The following is a 21,371-nucleotide window of genomic DNA, read 5'->3' as shown; positions in this document are numbered from 1 at the left end:
AAATAAAATCTGGATTTCAGCCCCCACCAACGGCCTCAGCGAGGTACCTTTATGCAGAACACCAATTCCACAGTCATAGCAGCCCTGGCACAGCATACCAGTAAAACACAAAGGAAGAGCACTTAGAACAGCCCTGGATTTAAGAAAGGGAGAAAGGAGCAATCAGGAAAAGATTTTTAGAGAAGATGTCACCTAAGTTCTGAATCGTGAATCACTTTCTCTGCACATCAGAAAGACAAAACTATGCTTTAATATCTTTATACCCAGTGTATGCCTCATTGTAGATGTTCAATAAATGCTTGAATAACTCACATTGAATAAAACTATATGAAAGCACTTGCTAATCTCTTTCTTCCCAAATAAAGAAGCACACACACACCAAACGCTGGCACCAAAACCTGTAACTACTATCTCAATATTAACATAACTGGTCTGTACACTTACCAGCTAGACTCTAGCTACTAGAGGAAAGCATGAACGATTCTAATAACTAGTTAAAGATGAGGAGGCGAAAAGAGCCTATTGATAACACAATTAGGTTGTCCAAACTAAGGACTTTCAAATCAAACATTCTACATGACCTGATTCAGAGTTGATTTCTTAATTATTTCAACAGATACTACAAAATTTAAAAGAATCCTGGAAACGACGCCCAAGACGCTAATTTTACAATGAAGAAACAGAGGCCAGAGAAAAGTAATGACTCAAAGACATTACAGGTAGTTAGTGCTACAGCTGTAATTAAAATTCATGTCTTTGGCCCTAGTTTTCACTCTCCTACCCCAAGCTGCCTTTACATTTTTAAAAATTTTTTAAAAATTCATAACTAAAATAAATTCTTAAGTTAATCAGGGTTTTCTTCTTTGTACCCCATTTTTATGATAATAAAAGCAATCATCTATCATCTTATTTTGTCTAGTAACTTTCAAGATATGTTTTGCTCTTGGTAAAGATTCATTCGTAGTCTCTTTAAAAAATTATACATAAAGCTAATAATTAAAAAATAATCCTCATACAACCATCAAAGTTTCTCAATTACCAAGAAAGTATTAAATTGCCTTTCTAGGATGCAGTATTTTCTAAGGAAAGAAAAAGAGCCTGCTGTTTGAAATATGTTTAACAATAAGCAAAAAACTCTGGCCATAATCCTCATCTCTCAATTAACAAGAGTACTTCATTCTCTGACCATTCTCATTAATAAAGTTTTAATCTCCTAGCTCAGTGGTTCTCAACATTGGCTGCACATTAGAATCACCTGGGAATCTTTTTAAAATCCTAATTTCTGGGCCACATCCTCCGAAAATTCTGTTTCTTTGTTACTAATGTTGTGGCCCCACCCCATAACAAAGTAACGAAATTTCAGAGGATGAGGCCCAGAAATGAGGATTTTAAAAAGATTCCCAGGTGATTCTAATGTGCAGCCAAGGTTAGGAACCACTGTGCTAGCTCTATGTGCTGATAAGAACCAATTAATTAAAATTCTTTACTTCTGGAAAATAACCTCACCATTTATTTAATTATAATTTCATTCTCCTTTTAATTTTAAGATTAATGCCCTTTGGATTTATGTAAAATGCAATATAATCTAACACTTAAACCCCACCTTTTAACCTTTACAGTAATCCATAAGAGGCATGCTTTTATTATTCCCATATTACAGAATACAAAACTGAGGTTTAGAGAGGTTAAAGAATTTGCCCAAGTTTATATACCTAGGAAGGGGTTGAGTTAAAATTTGAAACAAGTGTGACTCAAGTGCCAGGAACTCTCTTACATAATGAACAATGGCATTCTTTTTTTTTTTTTTTTTAATTTTTATCTACAAACCCTTGTGTCGAGGGCTGACTTTCAATAGATCGCAGCGAGGGAGCTGCTCTGCCTCCTACGAAACCCCGACCCAGAAGCAGGTCATCTACAAATGGTTTAGCAAAGGGCGTGGGGGCGGCCCCCTTTCTGGCCGCATCCCATTTCCCAGGTCGAAGGGCTCTCCGCCCCGGATCCCGGTCCCGACGGGGAACAATGGCATTCATTCTTAGCCACATACCATGTGTGTGATAGTGCTTCCTTCATCTGTGAGCATCAACTTTTTAATTATCCCTAGCAATACAAGGCACAAAGGCATTTTCTTCTCAAAAGTTAATTTAGAATCTACATATGTAAAACCCTAATATGCAAATAGACCGAACAGCAGAACAACTGAACTACTGGTCAGTATAACGTGCGCTGACCACCGGGGGGTGCGTGCGGAACATGACCGGCATTGGCCGCAGCGGGATGGCGGAGCAGGTGAGCAGGGGTGCCAGACCAAGGCGGGGCACCGGTCACTGTCATCAGGGCAAGCCTCTGGTGGTTACTGCAAGTCCTTTACTCCCGCATGCCACAGTCCCCCTGGGCACTCACATCTGCTGCTGGGACCGGCCCCTGCTTGCACCTACTGCTGGCACCTGGCACCACCCCAATTGCTCGGCACTGTCAGCAGGTGCAAGTGGCGGTTGCGGGCCCCGATTGCCCCTCAGGGATTCGCCACCTCCCCCTGCTCCTGAGGGGCGATCGGGGCAGCAGCCGCCGCTTACACCTGCTGACAGCGCCAGCCCCACTCACACCCGCTGCTGGTGCTGGCCCCAATCATTCCACGCCATCAGCGGATGCGACCAGGGCCGGTGCCATCAGGGTGTGGGAGCGGCGGCGGTGGGAGCCGGGCTGCCGGTAGACAGGGGACCTAGGGCCAGAGTGGGAGGGGCTGGGCAGGGGTGCTGAGGATGGTCCAAGACCCGCCCCTATGCCCACCACAGCCTCATGGCCCACAGTTCCTTTCAAGGTGCACGAATTTGTGCACTGGGCCCCAGTTTAACAATAAAGTACAACACAGCTTAAGATGTTCTTTAGCTTTCATATTGTTTACCGTCATAAAAACATCTACACATTTGCTACTTCATACTATCTACTAGAGAATGCAAAAGGCTTACCTCTCAGTGCTCTAAATAAGATACAAAAAGTAATAAACCTGGTATAATCGGGCATCTTCCTCAGAGAAAAGGGGAGGCATGCTTACTACCCATTATAATGATTTAAGTTTCCCCCAACCCTGGTATTCCTCTATGACACAACCTACTCATTGCATGTATAGGTGTCACTCTTCCACATAACTGTGCAAATTGGGGCTGATTCTGTGGCTACTGCTATTGCTATATAGTGCATTGTTCTTTATCTCTGACCAAAGAGTCTCGTAACTCCTACTAGCATCCAATTAAACTGTGGCAGGTTAACCAGTGTGAACCCTAAGAAGACACCTACTAAGAAGGGCTCATGGTGGCTAACTGGTCTCAAATTTTTAAAAAAACAGAGCCTAGCAGCCATTTTTACAAAGGGGCCTCTCATGCAAACTGCACTTCAGGGAGAAGCCTGCACTCTGCCATTGGACCCAGCCCTTAAAAAAGGAGTTCCTAGAATCCTATTTCAACCACTATGACTGAGGCTTTCTCCATCCAGAGTTGTGTACCTCTGACCAATCAGGGCAGCTCTATTCTGACCAATCAGGAGTGCCTTTTGGACCAATCAATCTTGGATGACTTGGAATCTCATTTGTATGAGGGCAGGGATTTCTGTCCATATAAGCCAGCTCCCCTCTGCTCTATAAGCACACTTTCCCTTTCCACCAAGACTGAAAACTGTGTCTCCCAGGCTGAACTGAAACACCTAAGATGTCCCACCAGAGCAGAACAGAGCAGACCAGTACAGGCCAGAACAAACTGGCACAGAATGGAGCAGACCAAATCACAGCAGAATAGACCAGCACAGAACAAAGCAGACCAGCAGGGAGCAGAGCTGTCAGGCCAGAGGGTCCTGGCCCCAGGACTGCTTCACAGCTATGCTGTATCACAATTAAGCAGAATAAAGTTTACTTTTTTTAACCTTCACCAACCGCACCCCAAATTAGGGATTCCTATTGGCGTCAACCACCAACATGACACTTGCTAGCCTGCAAGTAGGGTATAATCTCAGGCCCTTCACAGACCTTGCTAGGCATTAGCACATAATCAATGTGTTTTTTTTTATAATTGAAAGAGATATTCCAATTCCACACTGCCAAAAGGATAAAAAAGCAAAACTCAACTATATGCTTCAAGAAGTGCATCAAGAAAACAATTTTATGGTTGGGGGTCACCACAACATGAGGAACTGTATTAAAGGGTCACGGCATTAGGAAGATTGAGAAACACTGATATAGAGGATATTCTCCGACCTCAAAATGAAATTAAGCTAGCAGTCAAAAAGATGTCTAAAATAACTCCAAATATCTGAAAATTAGACTTGTAAGTAATCCATGAGTTAATGAAGAAATCACAAAGCAAACAAAAAAGGAATCACAAAGCAAATTAGAAACAATTTCAAACTGAATAAAAACACAACTTACCAAAATCTATGGGATACATTAGAGGAAAATCTCTAGCTTTGAATGTTTATATTAGAAAATAAGAAATGTCTGAATTCTATGACCTCAGTTCCACTTTAAGAAGCTAGAAAAAGAAAACCAAAATACATGTAAGAAAAAAATTATATATAACAAAAATAAATGAAGAGAAAAGATGAATGGGAAAAACTGACAGTGTTATTATTTGGAAAGATATTGAGGCCTGGCTGGTGTGGCTCAGTTGGTTGAGTGTCGTACCATGCACCACTTCCTGGTCAGGGCGCACGCCCAGGTTGTAGGCGTGTGTGGGGAGGCAACTGACCGATGTTTCTCTCTCACATTGATGTTTCTTTCTCTCTCTCTCTCTCTCTCTCTCTCTCTCTCAAAAAATCAATTAAAAAAACATATTTAGAAAAGATATCAAAATTGGTAAACCTGAATTAGACTGGTAGAGAAAAAAAGAAGGAACACATTAACAACCCCAGAAATCAAAGAAAAGTTATCACTACAGATCCTACAGACATTAGGAGGCTAACAAGGATATCTTATAAACAACTTATGTCAACACATGAGATGAAAATTTTCTTTAAAAATACAACTTAACAAAACTGACTTAAGATGAAACAAAATCTGAATAACCCTGCATCCACTAAAAAACTGAATGTTACCAAAACCTTCTCATAAAAAAAAAATTCCAAGTCCAGATGGTATCACTGGTGAATTCTAGCTAAAATTCCAGAAAGAATATCAATCAGTATTGCACAAACTCACTAACAGAGGGAACACTTCTCAACTTATTTTATGAGACTATCATAATCCTAACACTGAAACCTATCAGACATTACAACCAAAGAAAACTACAACACAATATCCCTCATGAAGAAATATCCCGAAATTCCTAACAAAATATTAAATATAAAAAGGATAATACACTATGACCAAGTGAGGTTATCATTGGAATTAAGATTAACTTTTTTAAGGTTATTTTAACTTTCGAAAACTACCATTTATTTATCCATTCTACCACTGATGAACAGTCTGTTTCTAAATATTGGCTACTGCAAACAAGGTTATTATGAACATTTTTGTTCACAACCTGGTATATAAGATTTTCTCTCACAGGAATGTAGACAGAAGTGTAACTGCTAGATGTAAGGTACCTATACTTCATTTTACTAGCTAAAACAAATTCATTTGCAAAATGACTATCAATTTACACTCTCCGCATTCTCACCAAAATTTGATATCAGGATTTTTAATGTTTGTTAATCTGATGCAAGTGAAATGGTTTCTTCTTATGGTTTTACTAGTATACTTTGCACTCTCTTAATTACTTTTCCAACTCTGGGTAGGTGAGTTATTAGATCAGGTAGGCAAGCTGCAACCAGCATTATTCGTTTTTAAAAAATCAGTATATCAGAGTGCACTGCATAAAATACTGCTTTGTGACACTTTTATTTCTATTGCATGTTTGTACTGAGTCACAATGTAAAATGTTTTGGTAACTGTGAGCTTCTAGCAAGTTAAAAGCCATTAGTATAGCTATTTAATTTACAAAACTCCTTACAGACACGACTAACTGGTACATCATTTAGGCTAACAACACAAAGGAATGTATTTTATAAAAAAGGTAGGACTCACACTGGCAGGTATGGCTCCATTGGTTAGGATGTAGTCTAGTACACCAAAAGGTCGTGGTTTCTATTCCCGGTCAGGGCACACACGCAGGTTGCAGGGTCCATACCCAGTCGGGGCACATGCAGAAGGCAATCGATTGATGTTTCCCACATCGATGTCTGTCTCTCCCTACCCCCACTTCCACCCCTGCCACACTGATGTTTCTTTCTCTCCCCCCCCCCCTCCTTCCGCTAAAATCTTTTTTCTTTTTTTTTAAAGAAAGAAGGTAGGACTTGAAGTGTCCTTCAAGCACTAACTGGCAAGAACAGGGAATTAGAAGAGGAGGAAAAAACCTGATGGAAGCAATAAGGAAAGGATGTACTACATGGAGAAAAGATTCTATAAAACCAACTGGTCTAACTATGACCTACTTAAAAGCTCATTTTAAAAGAATCACATTTCTCAATAGGACAAGGATTCTCTCAGTATTTAAAGATAGGAAGCTGGGATCCTATCCTCTTAACTACCAAAACCACAGAAAACTGATCCCTCCTTCTCTTTAGACCAGGGTTGGGCAAACTTTTTGACTCGAGGGCCACAATGGGTTCTTAAACTGGACCGGAGGGCCGGAACAAAAGCATGGAGTGTTTGTGCGAACTAATATAAATTCAAAGTAAACATCATTACATAAAAGGGTACGGTCTTTTTTTTTCTTAGTTTTATTCATTTCAAACGGGCCAGATGTGGCCCGCAGGCCGTAGTTTGCCCACAGCTGCTTTAGACACAACCCTAATTCCTACCTCAAGATTCATCTCATCCTGGGGCTTATGCAATCTTTTAGGTTTTTACTTCCTAATTTTCCCTACAGAATATTAGAGCAGCAAGAATCATCTAATTTCTAAAGATTTATATTGTTATTCCACTAACAAAGATTGACCAAGTCACTACTGCATCACCTCTCTGTTAAGAAACTAAACTGTACCTAACAATTTTAACTACTGGCTATATCCTTTAAAGCAGCGGTCACCAACCATTGGTCCACGGACCACTGATGGTCCGTGAGGTCAAAAAGGTTGGCGACCGTTGCTTTAAAGCTTGATACCCTTGCCCTGGTCAGGTAGCTCAGTTTGTTAGTGTGTCATCTCCATACGCCAAGGTTTCAGGTACAATCTCCAGTCGGGACTCACACAAAAAAGCAACCAATGCATAAATAAGTGGAACAACAAATCAGTTTCTCTCTTCGCCCCACCTCTAAATCAGTCAATAATTTTTTTTAAAAAAGCTTGATTCTAAAAACCCTCAATGACCCACACCCCTGTCTAATCCTCTCCCCTTGAGTGTGGGAAAGATATAATATGGGATATAATTCTTGTGACTGTTAGATGGAAAACAGATTTTTGCATTTGTAGTTAAAGTCCCTAATCAGTTGATTTCACCAAAAAGGGGATTAACCTGGGTGGGTATGACCTAATCAGATGAGCTTTTAAAAGAGGTCTTAAAGGGGAGTCTAGAGATCAGAGACAGAGGAAGTGGAGAGACTGGTCAGGCTTGCCTGGCTGAAAACAAGCAGCCATGTTGTAACTGCCTACATGGACATATGGTAAGGAACTTAGCTAGAAAAAGAACTTCATACAGCCAAAGAAATTAATTCTGCCAACAAGTAATAAGCTTGGAAGACCTTAAGCCTCAAATGAGAATTGCAGCCAGCTGACATCTTGATTTCAGCCTGGTGAGATGCTGAACTGAGAGCCTGGTTACAAAAAATACCCAGAGCTCTGGTCGGTGTTGGTTAGTGGTTGAAGCGTTGGCCTACACACCAAAGGATCTCGGGTTCGATTCTCAGTCAGGTGTGCATGCCTGTGTTGCAGGTTGGAATGAGTGCGAGAGGGAACCAATTTATGTGTCTCACATCTCTCTCTCTTCCTCTCCCTTCCCCTCCCCCTCCATTCCTTCCACTCTCTCTAAAAATCAATGGACAAAATATCCTCAGGTGAGGATTAACAAACAAAAAAAAGTACACAGATTTCTGACCTTTGAGATAATAAAGAGGTTTGTTTAAGCTGTTAAATTTGTGGTAGTTGATCCAAAAATCAAGGAGAAAAGATTAAAACTGTATATTTTTAAAGTCCTAACACTAAAAGGACTTTTTCACACACATATTAAAAACAACTACCATATAATTTATTACCTTCATTTTAGTGATGAGGAAAGTAAAGCTCAAGAATGACATCCCAAAGATGACAAACCTAAGGAATGTTTAACTTTAGTCGTCCTCGCCCCTACACCATAGCCCCCTTAAAGCCATTCAAATCAACAGTAATTGTTATTACTGTCTTCAAAGAAAGCAATCCTAGTAGCATAGCAATTTTCCGTATTTCACATCTATCTGAATATCCCTGTTTTACCAGAACATCAAAACTAAAGAAGATACAGAGAAATTTTCATTCAAAAGCAATTTGGCTGTAAACATGACCATTGGTAGACCACTTGAATAAATTTAAAGTACATTTTGAAAATGTAGCAAAACACCTGTAAGTTTTCTAGAACTTTAGATAGCAAATAATTTGTTATAGTCTCAAAAACCACAAGTAAACAGCCTTTCTGGATCTTTCAACATCCCACCTTCTAAAGAAATTTTGGAATCTGAATTCTTCATACATTATAAATATGAGAGCGTGGCACAATATATCATACAGTAAGTCGTTTATATTTTCACTGTTGAGGATACTTCCCTAAGTGCTGGAGCATCAGAATTTGCAAGTTTCTTGAAAACACACACAGAAAACTAAAAGGTGGAGTTACAAATTCCACACAACTTTAGTTACAAATCACACAACTTTGTCAATTCAGATACTTTCACAAACACTAACTTTATTTGCTAAGATGCAAAACAGAGTCCTTCCTACTCACAGCCACGAAAAGGAATAAACTGTCATCTTAACACCAACGATAACGGCGAATAAGTCGCTATAGTCACATACAAACACTAAAACATACAAACAGCACCGTTGAGATCATAAGCTTCCAAAACCACCCCATGATTTTTTTTATACGCCCGGGGCATGATTCTTTGCAATGTGAAGAGAACTGATACCATATTTCATATGGGTAGACGGGGTGAGGTGACAATTTTAAAACCTGAACATTTTTCTCCATCCCTACAGCACACAAGCAGCAGCGCCCAGTTCAGATCCTCCAATCGAGGCCCAGGTCCCACTCCAAGCATTCCAGTTTCCCAGCCCTCCACCCCGCCCCCACCCCGAGAAAAGAGGGAAAACAACTTTTATTGGTCTCCTCTCCCGGGGGAGCGGCAAACTAGCGGGGCCGTTTTCGGGCCTGGGCACGTTTCACGAGGAAGCCTCCGTCGGGGGCGGGGAGGGCAGATAGCGGGAAGCCTGGATTCGACGCCCCCTTTCCCCCAGTTGCCAGCTCCCAGCCCCACCCGACCAAGGAAAAGCCTGGGCCGGCCGCCACGCCGAGCGACCCCCAGGCCCCTCCACGGAGGCGAGCTCGTTGTCATGTGACGACGCTGCCGCTAAAACACCGCAGAAACGCGGGGCGGCAGAAGGCGTTCACACCAGCCCGCCTCGGGCCGGCTCCGCCGGGCGCGGGCGAGTCCCGAAGTCCGGGCGGCGGGGGGGGGACGGAGGGCGGGCTTGGCGGCGGGCCCGAGCGCGCCACAAAGGCTTCCGCGCTCGTCGCCGTAGTGCCCGAGCGGGCGGGGGCACCATTTTCGGGGCCCGCGGGATGAGTGAGGAGCCACGAGAGCTCCGGGGTGCCCGCCGCGCCCACAGCCGGTGCCCCCCACGCGCGCCCGGACGGTCAGCGACCGCCACACCTCGCACAGGCCGGCGCGGCCTCCCTCCCCCGCGCGCAGCCCGAGCCGGGCCCGCCCGCCCGCCAGCTCCCCGCTCGCGCTCTCTCGCTCTCGCCCGGCCTCCATTTTGGATCGGCGTCTCCAGCCCCCGCGCTGCTGCCGCCGCATTCCCATTTCCCGCCCCCCGCCGCTGTCGCCGCCGCCCGTACTCACCTCAGCTGCCCATCCGGGCGCCGCCGGCCGTGGACCTAGTTTCCCCCCAAAAGTCTCCGGTGTGTTATTCCCGATGTGGGGGGGTTGTTACGGGGTGGTCGCCGGGGGTTCGGGAGCGGGGGCCGCGCCTTCAACGGAGCTGCAATCCTAACCCGCCATCTGGTGGCATTTTCCACACGCCAATGGCGCCGCTGCAGACTTGGGTCCGGACCGCCCTCTGCTGGCCGCGGCGCATACTGCCTCGCTGACGGGACCGGCCTGCCCGGAAAGGGGAGGGAGCAGAGGCGCGAGCTGGGGGCCCCCGGCGGGGACGCGCTCAAATGCTTTCCAGTGGGGTTTGCGCGCACGCGCGCCAGCGGGGCGGGAAACGTGGCCTCGGCGTGGCGGCCCCGCCCCTGCACGGAGCCCTGGGCCAGCTCAGCCAATCGTGAGCGGCGGCTGCCGCTGGGGGCGGGTGTTGTGGACAGTTCGTGGGTTGCCCGAGGCTGTCGGAAAGACGGCCACGGTGGCGCCTGCGCGCCTGGCTAGCCGAGTTGCCGCCCGCCATTTTTGGAGCTTTACGGAGCCCTAGGAGGGAAACCCGCCCCGGCCCCTTCCCCGAGGCCCCTCCCCTGGTCGCGGGACTGGCGCTGTTTTGCAGCCCTGCCCGGCTCCTGCTGCCCGCACCCCCCAACCCGAACTCTCTGCGGCAACGGGAGGGAGGGAGCGGCGGCGCAAAACTGCTCCCGACCTCTCCCGTGTAGCCAGGGCCTCGGAACCTCGCATTGTATTAGCGACTCATTGTTGATTGGCGCTCTACCGGGAGAGGGTGAAAGGGTTTCGAGGACTGTTAGGGACCTCCCTCGCCGCTGGTCTAGACGCGGCAGTGCCCACCCCAGGCCGAGCGGCGTGGTCCCTGCCTCGGTAAAGCAGATCCTCCCGTGGTGCTGGCTTTGCATAAGGCGGCAGCATTGGCCAGTTAGTGGAAGTGAATGTGGCTGGACTAGCAGGCTGCAGCCTCCGCTTTTGCATTAGATTTCTCCTCCCACCGTTTAGGACTCCTCTCGGTGGCTCTGAAATGGACGTTCCTAGCCTCTTAGCTGCCAAAAGGGAAATAATTGACTAACGTGAGATCAGGGCTCAAATATGCCCTTGAACGTGGTCTCTTCCCTACTTACCATCCGCCTGCCTCGCGGTGGTCTTGGCCGTGTTTCCCACCTTTCACTTGCTCACAACTTTTCTATACAAATTGAATCCTTAATCTCCCAGGTCATCAGCCCCGTTTATGACTAAGTTCTCTGTTGCTATAGCCAGCTCTGTGTTAGTAATGCCTTAGAATCGCTCAACTCCTTTATAGTCCTGAGTGACAATCTCCAGTAAATTACCCTAATTTCTGGTTTCTCTCCCAAGGGTCAAAAGGTGTGTGGCTTTTGAAATCACAACCCACCTGGAACCCCACTTATAATTATTAACCTTTGGTTGCCTCAATCTCACAAAGACTACTTCTAACTTTCCTTGTTCAAGGTACCAGTCCCAATCTATACTAATGAACATCATCTGGTTTCCTGGGATCAAAGCTATGGGACTCCCATATCGGGTTGATATTCTCTCCATATTAAAACATTTAGCCACATCCTGTTCTTGATTTCAAAAACTCTCATCAAATTAATCCATTCTTCCCTTCTCTCCCAAACCGGTCTTTCTCCCTGGACTATATATGCCACCCTTCCCACTTCCTCCTTCCACCTTTACTTTAATAGGCTCTTATATATCTTCAATATCTTCCTATCCACTGGCTTCTTTCTATTTTTCAACAGACAGTTTCCATTCCTTTTTAAAAATTCAGTGCTACTCCCTCCATTTACTGTACTGTCAACTGTAAACCAAAGTTAATTTTATAATGTAATAAAGGATAAAAAGCATTTATTTAACTAAATAGGAGCTGCAGAATTTTTACAAATTTTTTTGGTAAAACCTAAATTGTGTTTTACCAAAGAGAAGGCCACCTTTTATAGCAAAAGTTCCCACCCAGGTTCTCAATTAGGTCTGTTTTATGTAAATGAAGTGTCCAAATTGCACATTTCAGGGCAGGTCTCAATTCAGGTTTTCCCTGCAGTTGTTCACATCAGCCAGCATAAGTGAACAGGCAGGGCAAACTGCAGGAAACCACAGGTTCCGTCTAGGTTTCCCTGGTACCCAGAATATGCAAGAAGCCCCTATCAGTAAATGGCGATTAGGCTCTTATTATTTATAAAATTCAGGCTGTCAGTTGATCATGGGGAGTCCATCTCAGGACAGAAATTCCTTTCTGGGGTTCATACCAAATGAATCTTCTTGGGGTCCATACAACCTTTCTTTCACTGTCATATTTCTCAAAAGATTCAACTTTGCATTTCCACCTTATTCTTTACCTTTTATCAGTGACTCCATAACAGCAAATTGAAATCACACTTTTAAGTTACCAGAGTTCTCATTTCCAACCATTTTCTCATTCCTCATTTTCTTGGCACACCCAATCCTTAGTCCCTCCTTGAAATCCTATTTCCCTTGTTTGTAAGACAATTCCTGGGTTCTACAATCTATCTAGATTACTGGTCATCTGGTTTCTTTGTTAGCTCCTCCTCTTTATTCCCTCCCATAATTCAACTCCTAGTTCTCTGTTCTCTACTACATTCTTTCTCTTCAAAAGTCCCCCAAAATTACCTCCATGTCTTTTAGTAGTTTGATAGTTTATTTCTTTTTAGTACTGAATAATAAATAATCCATTGTCTGGATGTACCACATTTTATTTATCCATTCCCTTATTGAGGGACATCTTGGTTGCTTCCAAGTTTTGGCAATTATGAATAAAGCTTCTATAAACTTTCCTATGAAGAATTTTTGTGTGGACATAAGTTTTCAACTCCTTTGAGTAAATAAGGAGTTTGATTGCTGGATCATATGCTAAGAGTATGTTTAGTTTTATAAGAAGCTGTAAAATTATCTTCCAAAGTGTCTGTACTATTTTGCATTCCCACAATGTAAGAGTTTATTTTGCTCTACAACATCAGTATTTGCTGTTGTCAGTGTTCCAGATTTTGGTCATTCTAATAGGTGTGTAGTGGTATCTCATTGTTGTTAAAATTTGCATTTCCCTGATTACATATAATGTAGAACATCTTTTCATATACTTATTTCCCCATATGTATATCTTCTTTGGTGAGATGTCTGTTAAGGTCTTTGGTTGATTTTTTACTTAGGTTGTTTGTTTTCTTACTGTTGAGTTTTAAGAGTTCTTTTGAATATTTTGCTTAATAGTCCTTTATTATATGTCTTTTGCAAATATTTTCTCCCAATCTGTGACTTAATCTTCTGATTTTCTTGACGTTGTGTTTTTCAGAGCAAAAATTATTAATTTTAATAAAGTCCAGCTTTTCAATGATTTCTTTCATGGATTGTGTCTTTGGTGTTTGTTGTATCTAAAAGGTATTACTAGACCCAAGGTCATATAGGTAGTCTCCTGTGTTGTTGTTCTAGAAGTTTTATAGTTTTGGCTTTTACATTTAGGTCTATGATATTTGAGTTTATTTTTGTGAATGATGTAAGATCTGTGTCTAGATTTTTTTTTAAATGTGACTACCCATTGTTTCAGTACTATTTACTGAACAGACTTTCTTTACTCCATTGTATTGCCTTCATTTCTTTGTCTAAGGTCACTTGATTATCTTTATGAGCTCTCAGTTCTTTTCCATTGATCTATTTATCTGTTTTTCACCAATATCACACTGTTTTAATTACTGTAGCTTAATAGTAAATCTTAAAGTCAGGTAGCATCAGTCCTCTAACTTTGTTCTTCTCTTTCAATATTGTTCTGGCTACTCTGCATCTTTTGCCCTCCATATGAACTTCAGAATCAGTTTGTAGATATTAATTTGGATTTTTATTTGGATTACATTGAATCTATAGATCAAGTTGGGAAAAACTAACTTCTCAATTATAATAAGTCTTTCTACCCATCAACAGTTTCTCTGATTGCAGTAATCAGAATTTTGTAGTTTTTCTCCTGTAGATCTCATAAAGACTTTTCAAAGTAACATTTCATTAATGATTCTTCCCTTCCCACCACTTTTACAGAGTTCCAGGTGCATATTTGTATATTTTGCTTAATAGTCCTTTATTATATGTCTTTTGCAAATATTGTCTCCCAATCTGTGACTCATCTTCTATGTCAAGAGAATATTTAGACCAAAAGAGATGTCTGTTGATTATGCATTATAACTCTTTACTTTTACATTTAGCATTTTTCACTTGACACAGGACATTTGCTATTAGACCTTTGGAAAAAAATCAGAAATGGTTTTCCCATCTTTCCTACTCTTGCAATTAAGGTGTTCTGCCAACTGGTGGCAGTAATGTGCCATGGTATTCTACCTATCAGATTAAACCATGATTTTTTTTTTCCCATTCCTTTTTTAATATGAAAAACATAATTTCTTTTAAACATGAGCAGTCTGCCCCAAAATTGATAAGAGAGAGCCGGAATACCTCCCCTTTCACAGTCAGTAACCTGGTTGCAGATAAAATCCCGTTCCCAGCCCTGACCGGTTTGGCTCAGTGGATGGAATGTCAGCCTTCGGACTCAAGGGTCCTGGGTTCGATTCCAGTCATGGGCATGTACCTTGGTTGCAGACACATCTCCAGTGGGGGGTGTGCAGGAGGCAGCTGATCAATGTTTCTCTCTCATTGATGTTTCTGACTCTCTGTCCCTCTCCCTTCCTCTCTGTGAAAAATCAATAAATTATATTTTTTTTAAAAATCCAGTTCCCAAAAAATGGAGGACCAGAACTACCCAGACATTTAAAGGAAATCTCATAAGCAGAGGGATGTAATAGTGTGGGTAGGACCTAAGGGAGCGGTTCTCAACCTGTGGATCGCGACTCCTTTGGGGGTCGAACGACCCTTTCACAGGGGTCACCTAAGACCATCGGAAAACACATATATAATTACGTATTGTTTTGTGATTAATCACTATGCTTTAATTATGTTCAATTTGTAACAATGAAAATACATCCTGCATATCAGATATTTACATTATGATTCATAACAGTAGCAAAATTACAGTTATGAAGTAGCAACGAAAATAATTTTATGATTGGGGGTCACCACAACATGAGGAACTTTATTAAAGGGTCACGGCATTAGGAAGGTTGAGAACCACTGACCTACGGGTTCTTAAATATTATTTATGGTAGAGAATAAAGGATCAGTAGAACAACCATTTGCTTAGTCCAAGTTTCTTGGTGTCCTTGGTTTTCTACCTCATTGCTTATTTTAAAAGATCTGGAATGAGACCTGACCCACTTTAAGGAGTCAACCTTGATTGGGTAGATATCAAAAATATTGTTTCCATATAAACAAAAAACCCTCTAATTTTTTTTTCAGTCAAAGAAATACACACACCAACAAATAAAAATAAACAAATTAACGCGTAACAAAATAAAATAGCACTAAAAAGTATATGATGAAAAGCAACAAATTTCATCCTAACACTTTCTAAGTCTAGGACAATCCCCAAGGACAACCTCTTTTACATGTTTTTGTTTGTGATTACTTTGGTATTTCTAAGTATGCACATATCAGTTTTAGACAATATTGTATGTAATGACTCCTGCTATGAAAAATAAGGATTATGCTAATATCTACTCCAACATTTAACAGTTGCATTAATTTTAGCTCTTTTGTTGGTTACCTTTGTTAACTTTAAAATATATATATTTAAATAAATAAATATATATATATATATATATATATATATATATACACATATATATATGTAATTTCAGAGAGGAATGAAGTGGGAGAGAGAGAGAGAAACATCAATGATGAGAGAGAATCATTGATTGGCTACCTCCTGCACGCCCCACACTGGGGACTGAGCCTGCAATCCAGGCATGTGCCCTGATTGAGAATCAAACCAGGGACCTCCTGGTTCATAGTTTGTCGCTCAACCACTGAGCCATGCCGGCTGGATTCTTTGTAACTTTTAATAATACACTGTGTGCCTGGTCTAATTGTTAAAATTTTCATGGGTGATGAATCAGGTTGGTACACCAGTGGAAGGGTCTGTATTAAATGGTATGGTGTATCAGGTATTTGAGAAATATAGGTAAAATAGTAACTATAAGGACAATGAAATCGAGTGATGCCATGGACTGAATTGTGTTCCCCCAGAAATTCTTTTTTTTTTTAAATATATTTTATTGATTTTTCACAGAGAGGAAGTGAGAGAGATAGAAAGCTAGAAACATCGATGAGAGAGAAACATCGACCAGCTGCCCCCTGCACACCCCCCACTGGGGATGTGCCCGCAACCCAGGCACATGCCCTTAACCGGAATCGAACCTGGGACCCTTCAGTCCGCAGGCCGACGCTCCATCCACTGAGCCAAACCGGTTTCGGCCCCCCAGAAATTCTTATATTTAAGTCCTATCCCCAATGTGATTGTACTTGGAAGTAAGACTTTTAGGAGGTAATTAAGGTTCAATGAAGTCATGAGTATGACCCTTATTTAATAGGGTTGGTAGTCTTATAAGAAAAAGAAGCTATCCCTCTCTTTCCCTCTTCCTCTCCCCTTGAAGGAAAGGCCATAGCAAAAAGGCTGCTGTCCACAAACCAGGAAAAGATCCTTCATTGGGAACTGAAGCAGGTAGGCACCTTGATCCCACACTCCCCAGAACTGTGAGAAATAAATTTCTATTTTTTAAGCTACCTGGTCTAGGGTATTTGGTTATAGCAGTTTGAGCTAAGACAGGTGTCTATTCCTAAGCCAAACTGATGTACTGGAAAAAGGTAATAAAAATCTGAGAGTGATTAATCACTAATGGAAAGCTAAAGTGAAGACTACAATTGTAGCATACAAAGTGGCTCTCATCTCCTGAAAATGAGACACTAGAGTAATTTAAAGAACAAATTTAGTCAGAACAGCTAAGCTCCAAAGATTAAACTTCTAATCAAGACAAATATATGAAGGCAAGATCAGGGCCCTTGTTGGGAAAGAATAAGGTTTGATACATTAGATGAGGATGTTCCTAGCAGTGGCCCACCCTTCCCTATTAAAACCTATCCTTTTCCCATTGTTCAGGGATGATGCAGAGACCTCTTCCCATCAATACAACAAGTGCTCTCTCTCTCAAGATTTGCTTTCAGGTTGTCTCCTGTCGGGTAGCCCTGGACTGATATTAAGTCTCAATCTGCTGGATATGATAATGGAAGAAAGAAACTATACCCCAAAGGAGCTTTACTATCTAGCCAGCATAAGCTAAGAGAGTAAGTATAGGATTGATTTTTGAGGGTTCTTAATGAAAAAGAAAGGGAAAACTTAGGTTTTGGGTTCTCACAGTACTAAGAATTTAACATAGTAAGAACCTCAAAATTCCATAATTGATGTGGCTGACAGTGGAAGAAAGAATTTAAAGAATCGGGCAGCCCCAGACAGGTGGCCAGTTGGTTGAGCGTCATCTGGTACACCAAAAGGTTGCAGGTTCAATTCCAGGGCAGGGCACATACCTAGGTTGATGGTTCCATCCCCAATTGGACACATATGGGAGGCAGCCAATTAATGTTTCTCTTTTGCATCGATTTTTCTCTCTCTCTCCCCTTTTTCCTCTCTCTCTAAAAAACGCTAAACATATCCTCGGGTGAGGATTTTAAATAAAAGATTTAAAAGATCAGTCAATTGGTTATGCTGAAGACCATATACTGTGTAAAGATAGAAAGCATACCAGATGGTTAGGCTACAGAAGGCCAGAGGCTACACCACATGTCAAGGACATAAAGAAATATATTGTTTAAAGGACACCAATCTCCTTTCTAGAAGCCAGAGTTGATGATAAAGGAAGTCATTAAAGTACTAGGTTTATCTATAGCAATAGGGAGGGTAGGACCCCAAAATTATAATAGAGTCCAGTTGTAGTGTGTAATGGTCAGAAGCCAAATTGGACAATCGCTGTAATATAAAAATCAAAGGATCAGTCAGGTGGAAGTAATCCACAGAGAATTATTGGAGATAATTAATAGAACCTGGTATTCCTAGGGGAAAAATTGATGGGTAGCCAATGGTGGTACTACTCAATTTGTACCTTCAGATGAATTTAAAAATGGATAGCCAGGAGTCTGAGGCAGTTATCCCAATAAAATCATGATTCCTTGCCAAGTTTCAAAACATTAATCTACTTTTAGACCTGGAGCACATTAACTCCAGTAGAGATCAGGTCCCCAGGACAAAGGAACCTGCAACACCATGGCAAATGTACAAAGTAATGATTTCCTCAGTCCTTCCAAAGTTGTTCCAGAACCTTTGGGCCTAAGGCAATTTACTAAGACAACTGTGTACTGAGAGAATGGGGATACACAAACACTTCAAGGGCTGTTGATCACAGAGTCTGAATTGAGATTTATACTTAGAGACCCAAAGAATAATCATGGTCTGCTTGTCAGAGTAGGTGCATATGAAATCCAGGTAATAAATGAAGTCCTATCTAAGGTCCAACTTTAGTCATCCTCAGTTCTTGAATATATAATCAGAATAGTTATACTTCATAGTTGGCACAATCACCACATTGGGTCTTTGGCCTATGAAGTAACAGCTATCATAATGGGGAAGGCCAATTGGAAATCTCTGAAACTGCCTCCTCCCCTAGCCAAGACATAAATAAAAAACCGTCTTGCTGGGGGAAATGGTGAGAATTAGTGCTCCTTTTAAAGATCTAAAGCAGCGGTTCTCAACCTGTGGGTCGCGACCCCTTTGGGGGTTGAACGACCCTTTCACAGGGGTCGACTGAGACCATCAGAAAACGCATATATAATTACATATTGTTTTTGTGATTAATCACTATGATTTAATTATGTTCAATTTGTAACAATGAAATTGGGGTCACCACAACATGAGGAACCGTATTAAAGGGTCGCGGCATTAGGAAGGTTGAGAACCACTGAATTCTAAAGGATGCAGGAGTAGTGGTGATCCCCATCATACCTCCATTTTATTCAGCAGTGTGGTCCCTGAAAAAAACACACACAGATTGATTCTGGAGAAAGATACAAGATGTGATGTCTTTGCTAGATCAGCATAACGTAAGTTCAGGGTATACAACCATTAATCTGACAAATATGTTCTTTTCCATCTTTCAGAAAAGAGAATGAAAAAACAGTTCTCATTTACATATAATGGATAATATATATTTACATTTCTGCCCCAGGGTTATGTTAATTCTCCAACCCTTCGTTATAACGTTATTTTTATTATACTGGACAGTAAACAAAACTGGTTTTTATTCTGAAAAGAGATACCATAGCTATCTTCTAATGCTGTTCACTATACAAACATCCTTGGAATGATAGTTCAGAATAAAAGTTGTTGGTGTCTGCTCACAAGATGTGCAGAAACACAGAGTTGGAAAAATTGTCTCCAACTCTGAGCTCTGCAGGGTTGAGGGTACTGGTCTCCAAAGGGAACACAAGGTTATCAAAGGGAATACAGCAAGACTTCAGCTGAGCTACAAGCTGTGGCTGGAAACCTAAGCTATTTGTGTTTTTGGGTCCAGAGACTAGCAGGCAAAAAGAGGAGTCACCATTCTGGCACAGGTTACACAATGGAGCCATGGAAGAATATATTTGGCATTCAGATGATCTACTTGGACACCTCTTGGTTCACCCTTACCCAATTTTGCTATAAATGAACAAGTATAGCAATCTCAGCCCAAGAATGGGGTGACTAGGATGAGGGTCTGGGTCATGCCATCTGGTAAGCCACTGAGACCAGCAGAGATGATAGCTGAGGATAAGGGGAATCTAGAATGGGTAGAGGAAGAGGGAGAGACAACGAGTTGTCAAGTATAGCCCCTGAGACTAGCTGCAATGCCAGGGGTTGTAGTTTATTCCATTAACTTTCATTTGAAAAGTTTCCCACAGAAAAAGAGGCCCACTCCGATCATGTGCTCCCAAAACAAATATGATGAAGTGTATCTGAACAGAACAAGAGGTAAACTATAGTGGACACTGTGATATGCTGTCCAGATCCCTCTTCAGTGAAGGATTTGTTAGCTCAACTTCTAGGAATACTGTTGGCTCCTTCAAGGATTGCTTTAGCCGCAGAGAGGCATGATCCTTCCCAGGATGGCCCATATCCAGTAACTGATCAGTGCCAAGGTATAAAAAGGCCTGGCCATCTCAGTCTAATTTGGTATAATGCTAAGGGGACATTCTAGCACCAGAACTCGTTATGAAGTCAGCTGAAGCTCTCACTGGGCTTGCATTCCAGTTTAACTTCTCCCTCTGTTCAAGTCTGCCTCTTTCCCCTTCTTTCTACAGATGTTGATACCAAGGGCATGCCTTAATTAATATCCTGCCTATTAAAATTTATTTCAGAGTCTGCTTCCCGGGAAACCCAATAGCCATTTATAGTATATCATTATAATAGATTACTATGCACCTATTAAAAAGATATTGTACCTCCATATTATCTATTGGCTTGGAAAGAAACATTAAGTTAAACAAATCCAGTTAATATACATATACTAGGAAAAAATCTGGATGTGTATCTTAGAATTAATGGTGAGTATCTCTGGATAGTGATTTTCATTTTCATTTTTACAACTTTCCTGTATTTTCTGAATTGTATATTCAGTATATGTTAATATTATAATGAAAAAGTTCAACAAAGCTATTTTCATTTTGGAAAATCAGCTTTATAGTACATAGAGACTCTCTTCCACACCTGGGACAATAAATTGGTATAGACGTTCTGGAAAATAATTTATGTATACCCTTAATTTTCAGTAATTCTCCTATGAGGATTTTATTCTAAGAAAAATTACTTAAAATAGAATTAAATAAATTAATGGAATTGAATATGTACAAAGATATTTATTATAGCTTTACTTATTTAGTCAAAAAGAAAAAATAAACAACATAAATGACGCACACACATACACAAATATGTATATATGTATATGTATGTGTATAAATTTGTATAGCCATTCAAAATTCTTTGTTTTCAAAGAATAATCATTGACATGAAAAATATCGCAATATAATAATAGTATATGGTAGAGATTAATGAAAGATTATATATACAATTTGATACCAATTTTGACATTATCTTGGGGATTGTTTCTTATCAGCATATATACATGGCTATGTATGTATCCACACACACATATACTTATAGTAAAGGAAAAAACATATCAAAATTTTAACAGTGGATATTTGTAAATATTAGAATTGCAGGTCCTTTTAAAAATCCTTTACCTTTTCTAATTTAAAAATACATATGTACATGATTATAGAAAAAAGAAA

The 21,371-nt window shown here is 41.3% G+C and overlaps 1 protein-coding gene across 1 annotated transcript in view; it reads right to left on the bottom strand.

Annotated features, from left to right (window-relative positions):
• STAG1 (STAG1 cohesin complex component) overlaps positions 1–10,415 on the bottom strand; it is a 345,726-nt gene extending 335,311 nt beyond the window's left edge. Inside the window, exon 1 of the mRNA XM_081106167.1 lies at positions 10,059–10,415. The gene's annotated coding sequence lies outside the window, so the exon portion shown is untranslated. The remainder of the gene's footprint in view (positions 1–10,058) is intronic.
• Between the last annotated feature and the right edge of the window lie 10,956 nt (positions 10,416–21,371).

Source organism: Myotis nattereri (genome assembly GCF_964212035.1).
Source record: "Myotis nattereri genome assembly, chromosome: 14".
Classification (NCBI taxonomy): domain Eukaryota; kingdom Metazoa; phylum Chordata; class Mammalia; order Chiroptera; family Vespertilionidae; genus Myotis; species Myotis nattereri.
This window is presented reverse-complemented; position numbering and strand designations above follow the sequence as displayed.